General features: G+C 41.2%; 1 protein-coding gene across 2 annotated transcripts in view; it reads right to left on the bottom strand.

Annotated features, from left to right (window-relative positions):
- RAB28 (RAB28, member RAS oncogene family) overlaps positions 1 to 7,809 on the bottom strand; it is a 119,687-nt gene that overhangs the window by 93,349 nt on the left and 18,529 nt on the right. The gene's annotated exons all lie outside the window — the stretch shown is intronic.

Raw genomic sequence — 7,809 nt, 5'->3', positions numbered from 1 at the left:
AGGATGCATCCCTGGCGTACGCCCTTCCCAATTTTGAACCATGCAGTGAAGCGTTCCAAGGAGTAGCTTGGTTTAATCCTCTCCAAGATTTAAAAAAATCAACAGGTCAAGGAAGAAATCAAAACTAACAGGGCAAAGCAAAAATCTTCATTTAAAAAAAGAAGGTAGGGCTCAAATCAATAAGGCTAGGTTTATAATTTGAAGAACTGGAAAAAGCAAAGCAAAATAAGCCCAATGAGACCAGCAGAGAGGAAAGTAAAGATCAGAGCAGTCATAAACCAGAGCAGAGAAACAGGACAGAAAAATGTCTAGATCTTAAAAAAAAAATTAAAAATGCCTAGAACTGGCGAGAGGAAGACCCTCTATGAGGTGGACTGATTCAGTGACTGGGGTAGTTGGGCAGCGGGGTGGGGAGGTGGGGGAGGTGTCAGAGACGCTGAGACTGGCACAGGATAGAGCAGGATTCAGGGCTGTTATAGATAGGGTCACTGTGAGTTACAGGCAACCCCCAGCACATAACTACTATAGAACAGGCGAACCTATAGGGACCAAAGTTTACTCCGTTGGTCTCTGCCAGGTGAGAGGGAGCATGGGAGGGGACACACCTGCCTCGAGGGCACTGAGCTTTTCTTAGAGGTAATGAGAGAGTTTAGAAAATAGTGGCGATGCTGACCAAGACAATAAGCATAAACAATGTCACCGAGCCGTACCTGTTAAAAACATTCACAGGAAAAAGAGGTTATCATTTTATTTTTATTTATATCATAACTGGAGGAAAAAACCTATTAGTGGAGTTTTTCTTTTTGGTTCTGGGTGTTGTTGTTTGTTGTTGTTTTTTTTTTTGAGAAAGCATGTTCAGTTTTATTTTTTAACTTTTTTTATTTAAATAAGGAGAATTCTTTCATATGTAAAGAGCTAGTACAATCACATATTCGAAAGGAGAAACAATAGGTGCTGAACTTGGGCGAAAGGACAAATGGCGAGGGCCACAAGTGGCCTGGAGAATCCATGATTCAATTTTCCATCCAAGGTAAGTTTCAGAAAAAAAATATATATAAACAAGTTGACCATTACACTTTTAGCCACCATCTGCCCTTTCAAATATCTGGCCTACATGAAAGACAAAGAGAGGAAAGGCCAAAAACAAAACAGAACAAAATAAAAAGGAAACAAACCAAAAAAAAAAAACACCTCAGGAACAAATCCCCAACCCCCAAATCCTTTTTTACTATGCAAGGCATGAGGTTAAAAGCATCAATACAGAATCCCCTTCAAACAATGGAAGAAAGTCATCCACGCACAGCCTTGACAGAAATTTCCACTCTGAGGCTTCGTAATGGGTAGAAGATGGGATGCTGGGGACACTGTCACCACCTTTGTGGTCACTGGGCTGAGTGGTGGGCCTGCAATGCCTGGAAGACCACTGCAGCAGTATGTGCTGGTGGTCGTGATGGGCAGCACGGTGGGGTCACAACGAGGTATCCAGAGTGTGTGACTCCCTGTTGCCAACATTCCAGCCACTCCTGTGGAGGTGGATCTGTCTGAGAAGAGCTGGCTTTGTGGAAGCCCATTTCCCATGCATCACAGAACACAAGGAAGCACAATCACGTCCCTGGTTATCTAAGGCCATTTCCAATAGACCCCTTAACCTAGTCTTGCTCTGCAAGTAGAAAGGGACAAGATTTGAGAGGCCACATGCTATTAGTGGAGTTTTTAAAAGCACTGCTTTTGTAAAACAACATTTTCCTTAATTGATGATAGAAAATAAGGGCTCACATATAAAATGTGTATATATTTTAACAAAAGAGCCTGCTGGGATACACCTTTAACTCAACAGTTCATACAGAATCTCTGGAATGCAGAGGAAAAATTTTATGTTAATGTCATTAATTCACAGCAATCATTTTATCATGCCAGGAATCTGAATTTCAAAAATAACAATGTCCATGAAATGTTCAGAAATGCTGCACTGCACTATTCAATTTTAGAAAATCAATCAGTATAATCTTGGAAGCAGGAGTGCCTTCCACTTCCTAAACACCATGCCTCCAGAAACTCTATGAACTTTGATAAATGTCGATACTTATAGAAGGGCTTCAGGTCTAGGGTTGTTAAGAGTCGCACTGGACTCCAATCAGCAACAATCAGTATCATCTGTTACATCGACAGAACAAAAGAAAAGAAAACAAAATGTAGTATATACAAACAATGTAGTATCGCTGTTGTTACTGCCATCAAGTCATCTGTGACTCATAGTTAACCTATATACAAGAGCTCTGAAATCTGCTGAACTCTGAGCCAATCTCCATGTCTCTGACAAACCTAACCTTATTAACCCAGTTACTGTATCAATCCATCTCATCTGGGGTCTTTTTCTTCTGCACTATTCCTCCACCCTTCAAAGCACAATGCCCTTCTCCAGGGACTGATCCCTCCTGGCCACATGCCCAAAGTATGAGAGACAGAGCCTCAAGATCTTTGCCTCCAAGGAGCAGCCTGGTTCACTCTCTCCAGGATAAACTTGTTTGCTCTTTTGGTGGCCCACGGTATGTTCAAGACTCTTCTCCAGCACAACTCAAAGCCACTGACTCTTCTTCTGTCATCCTTAATCACTGTCCAGCTCTCTGATGCATAGCAAGTAATTGTGAAAACAATGGCCTGACCAGGTGTACCTTAAGTCTCCAGACTGATATTGTTGCTCTTCAGAACTTTTCTGAGGTCTCTGACAACCACTTTCACCAGAGCAATTTATCTTTTCAATTCTTGATTACTGGTGCCAAGGGTGTTGACTGTGGAACCAAACAAGCTGAAACTGTAAAAACTGTTAAAAATCTCAATCTCATCTCCATCTATCATGGTGATCCAAACTGGCCAAGTGGTGACAATCTTTGCCTTCTTGATGTTGAGCTTCATAATGAATCCATATTGAATATTACAGTCCCTGACCCTCTGCAGCAAACGCTTCAGATCCTCCTCAGTTTCTGCAAGCAAAGTTATGTCACCTACATAATGCAGTTTGTTGATGCGTCTTCCTCCAATCCTGATGCCACATTCCTCTTCATGGAGCCCAGCCTTCCAAATGATCTGTTCTGCATATAGATTGAAAAGGTATGGAGACAGGACTTACCCCTAGCACACTCCTTTCCTGATTTTGAACCATACAGTGTTTTACTTGATCTGTTTTGAGAACTGTTGCCTGATCCAAGCATAGGTTTTGCCTGAGCACAATCAAGAGTTCTGGAATTCCTATTCTTCTCAAGGTCACCCACACTCAATCATAAAGAAAAATAAAGTCCCGATAGATGCTACAACATAGATGAGCCTCAAAAAATGCCATGCTTAGTGAAATAAGTTACAAAAGGGCAAAGGTTCTATGTTGTCTGTTGTGAATGTACAACATGATCAACATAATTAATGTCACTGAATTGTACATATTAAAAAAAAAAGACTACAGTGACAAATGTTTTGTTACACACACAAATGCACATTTAAAATTCACAAGAGAAAGCATATAAGTAGTCAGCATGTGCCTTCAACATTGAAGCCTGAAGCCCAGCTCCTAGGAGGGAGACAACATTCCCCTGCTTGCATTACAAGAGGATTGAGATATTGTAGAAATTTCCATTTGTTGTTAGGGGTCATCAAGTCGAGTACAACTCATTGCAACCCTATGAAGAAAAGATCTGAGCCCTGTTCTATCCTGCACCATCCTCACACTTCGTGACACACAAGAGCCCATTGTGGTATCACCATGTTAATCCGCCTGGTTGAGAGTATGGCCCTCCTTAGCTGACCCTCCACCCTTTCCAGCATCGTGTCCCTCTCCAAGGAATAGCCCCTCCTAGCAACAAGCCCAAAGTACGTGAGGTGAAGCCTCCTCATTCTTACCTCCAAAGAGCACTCTGTACTCTTCAAGTATTCCAAGTACTCTTTAAAAAAGATGGAAATGTCTACAAATTCGCTCATTACTGACAGCTGATTTCATGTAGTTATATAACAGCATCAAGTGTACAATGTTCAAAACTGATCTGAGGTGATGGTGGAACAACCACGTGTATTTACTAAATGCCCAGAATTATCCTCTCTAAATTGCATAATTTTATAAGTCTTTAACCGCAATAAAAAAAGGTATTTTTAAAAACTGATTTTAGGTAGAGTAGAATTAACAAAAACCAATTCATAAGCATGATACCCATGATTTTTAAGTGACGAAAATGGTACTAATTTAGTTTTATTACATTGTTATTTACCCTGAAATACATAAAGTCCTCCTGTTCTCAACTAATTCCAGCTATAAATGAACACCTCAGGTCAAATACTATTAGAAGTTAGACTAATCTCAAATCCACTTAAAAAAAAGAAACAAATTCCAGAGTGTCTGTGAAAGAAGCAACAGCAGGCTGCTATCAGCAAGACTGGAGGTTCCACCCCACTCAGTGCTCAGAGCTTCCGCAGAGACTGCACCCTTGGAAACCTGATGGGCAGTTCTATTTTGTCCTGTGGGGCTAGGAGGTGTCAGGACCAACTCCAAGGCAACAGGTTTGGGTTTAACTGTTTCAGCAGATTTGAAGATACATTTAAATGGGGCAAAGAGAAAAGTATTTTTAAACTCCAATTTAACAACAAAGGGAATAAAACAAGAACTATACAGTCTTGAGGGAGCTTTAGTGGCCTAATGGCAAGAAGTTGTACTGCAATCCCAAAAGCACACAAGTGAAATCCACCAGATGCTCTGCTGAAAAAGGAGGGGCACTCTCCTCCTGTGCCACTCAGATCTGATTCGATGCCACACAACAAGGACAGAGAGAAAAAAACAAGGCCCCAGGAATTAATGGAACACCAACTGGCATATTTCAGCAATCAGATTGCTTTCATGGATGCACTCACCAAATTATGTCAACAAATCTAGAAAACAACTATTTGGCCAACTGACTGGAAGAGATCCATATTTATTCCCATTCCAAAAAAAGGTGACTGGACAAAGCGTGGAAATTATTAAATAATATCACTAATATCACATGCAAGCAAGATCCTCCTGAAGATTATCCAAAAACAGCTGAAACAGTACTTCAACAGAGAACTGCCAGATGTGCAAGCTGGATTTAGATGAGGCCATAGCACTAGGGATGTCATAACCAATATTAGATGGATCTTGGCTGAAAGCACAGGAATGTCTGTGTTCCATTGACTATGTAAAGGCATTTGACTCTATGGATCGCAACAAACTGTAGCTAACCTTGAGAAGAATGAGAATCTCTGAATACTTAATTGTGCTTAGGCGAAACCTATACTTGGACCAGGAAGTACTCAGAACAGAGCAGAGGAACACCACACCGGATAGTTCAGTATCAGGGAAGGTGTGTGTCAGGGACACATCCTATCTCAATATATTTTCAATCTACATGTAAAATAGATCATTGAGGGTGGGGCTGGACTTTACAAGAAGGAATGTGGCATCAGGATTGAAGGCAGACTCATCAACAACATTTATTATGCAGATGACATAACCTTGCTTGCTGAAACCAAGGAGGAAATGAGGTATTTACTGCAGAAAAGCAAGGACTATAGTCTTCCAAATGGACTGAAGCTTAACATCAAGAAAACAAAGATTCTCACTACTGGGCAAACTGGCAGCTTCCTGATGGACAGAGAAGAGACTGAGATTGTTGATAACTGCAGCTAGCTTAGTTCCACAATCAACATTCTTGGCACCAGCAGTCAGGAAATCAAAAGACGAATCACACTGGGCAAGTCTGCTGTCAGACCTCTAAAGTACTTAAGAGCAACGATTTAAGTCTAGAGACTAAGGTGCACCTGATCCAGGCATTGTCTTTGCAATTACTTGCTATGCATCAGAAAGCTCAACAATGACTAAGGATGATAAAATAAGAACTGATGCCTTTAAGTTGTGGTGCTGGAGAAGTGTTTTGAACATACCATAGACCACCAAGAGGTGAGGGTGAAATCAATCTGCTCCCTGGAGGCAAAGATTTTGAAGCTCTGGTTCACATATTTTGGGCACATGGCCAGGAGGGAAAAGTCCTTGGAGAAAGATATGATTCTTGTAAGGGTAGAGGGACATCTCAGAGAGGAAGACCCAAGATGAGATGGACTGACTCTGTTTTAGGTCTGTCGGAGATGATAGATTGGTTCAGGATAGGGCAGGGTTCAGAGCTATTGTACATTGGGTCACTATGCAGTCCTCAGAACACAACAGGAAAACATTGCATGGTTCAAAATCAGGAAAGAAATGAATAAGGGATGCATCCTGTCTCCATATCTTTTCAATCTATATGCAGATCAAATCATTCAGAAAGTAGGGCTTTAGGAGGAGGAAAGGGGCATGAAGATTGGAGGAAAATTCATCAACAACCTTCATTACACAGATGATACAACCTTGCTTGTTGAAAATGAGGTGGCCCTGAAGCACCTGCTGCACGTCAAGGACTGTAGTATTCAATATGGATTTAAGCTCAACATCAGGAGAACAAAAATTCTCACCACTGGGCCAATTGGCAGCCTCATGATAGATGGAGAAGAGATTGAGGTTGGTAACAATTACAGCTTGCTCAGCTCCACAATCTATACTCTTAGCACCAGCAGTCAGGAAATCAAAGGACTAACTGCATTGGAAAAATCTTCTGTCAGGGACCTCTTCAGAGGGCTAAAAAGCAATGATGTCAATCTAGAGACTAAGGTGTACCTAATCCAGGCCATGGTCTTTGCAACTACTTGCTATGCATCAGAAAGCTGGACAATAACTAAGGAAGAGAGAAGAAGAATCTATGGCTTTGAGATGTGGTGCTGGAGAAGAGTCTTGAACATACCACGGACCACCAAGAAAACAAATTGGTCTGTCTGGAGAGGGTGAAACCATTTCTCCTTGGAGACTAAAATTTTAAAGCTCACATACTTTGGGCAAGTGGCCAGGAGAAACTGGTCCTTGGAGAAGGAAAGCAGTCGTACAACTCAGGAGAGGAAAACCCTGGATGAGATGGACCGATAAAATAGCTGGGACAATAGGCATAGGTGTGTTGGAATTAGTGAGACTGGCTCAGGACATGCCAGATTTCAGAGCTGCTGTACATAGGTCACTATGGGTTGCAGGAGACTTGACAGCACATAACAATGAGTCATAGGTGATGAGACAGCATATAAGAACAACAATCTAAAATCTGGAAGGTATGAAACAAAGTTGAATGCTTTCTTCATACCTATTAAATCAGTGTAACAAATTATACAAGAACCTTAACTATATGAAGAATACTGTATAAGGATTGGAGGAAAAATGCATCAACCTGCAATGTGAAGATGGCACCATCTAACCTTCAGAGAATAGCAGAGTGTGGAAATTATTGCACAATACGATTGGTATCACATGCAAGCAAGATTCTGCTGAAAATTATCCAAAAACGTTTGGAACAATATGTCAAAAGAGAACTGCCAGATGTGCAGGCTGGATTTAGAAGAGGTCGCAGTACTAGGGATATTATAGCTAATGTTAGATGGATCTTGGCAGAAAGCAGAAAATACCATAAGAATATCTATCTGTGTTTCACTGACTATGCAAAGGCTTCTGACTGTGTGGATCACAACAAGCTATGGCTGACTTGGAGAATAATGGGAATCTCAGAACACTTGATTGTGCTAATGTGAAACCTATACTTAGACCAAGAGGCAGTCATCAGAACAGAGCATGGAAACACTGGATTGTTCAAAATCAAGAAAGGGGTCCGTCAGGGATGTATTTTGTCTCCAAACCTTTTCAATATGTATGCAGAACAGATCATCCGAGATGCTGGGCTGTAC

The sequence above is a fragment of the Elephantulus edwardii genome, unplaced genomic scaffold (genome assembly GCF_000299155.1).
Source record: "Elephantulus edwardii isolate Elephantulus edwardi_28Jun2011 unplaced genomic scaffold, EleEdw1.0 scaffold00035, whole genome shotgun sequence".
In the NCBI taxonomy this organism is placed as follows: domain Eukaryota; kingdom Metazoa; phylum Chordata; class Mammalia; order Macroscelidea; family Macroscelididae; genus Elephantulus; species Elephantulus edwardii.
Note: the sequence above shows the minus strand (reverse complement) of the source record. Positions and strands in the feature narration are given on the sequence as shown.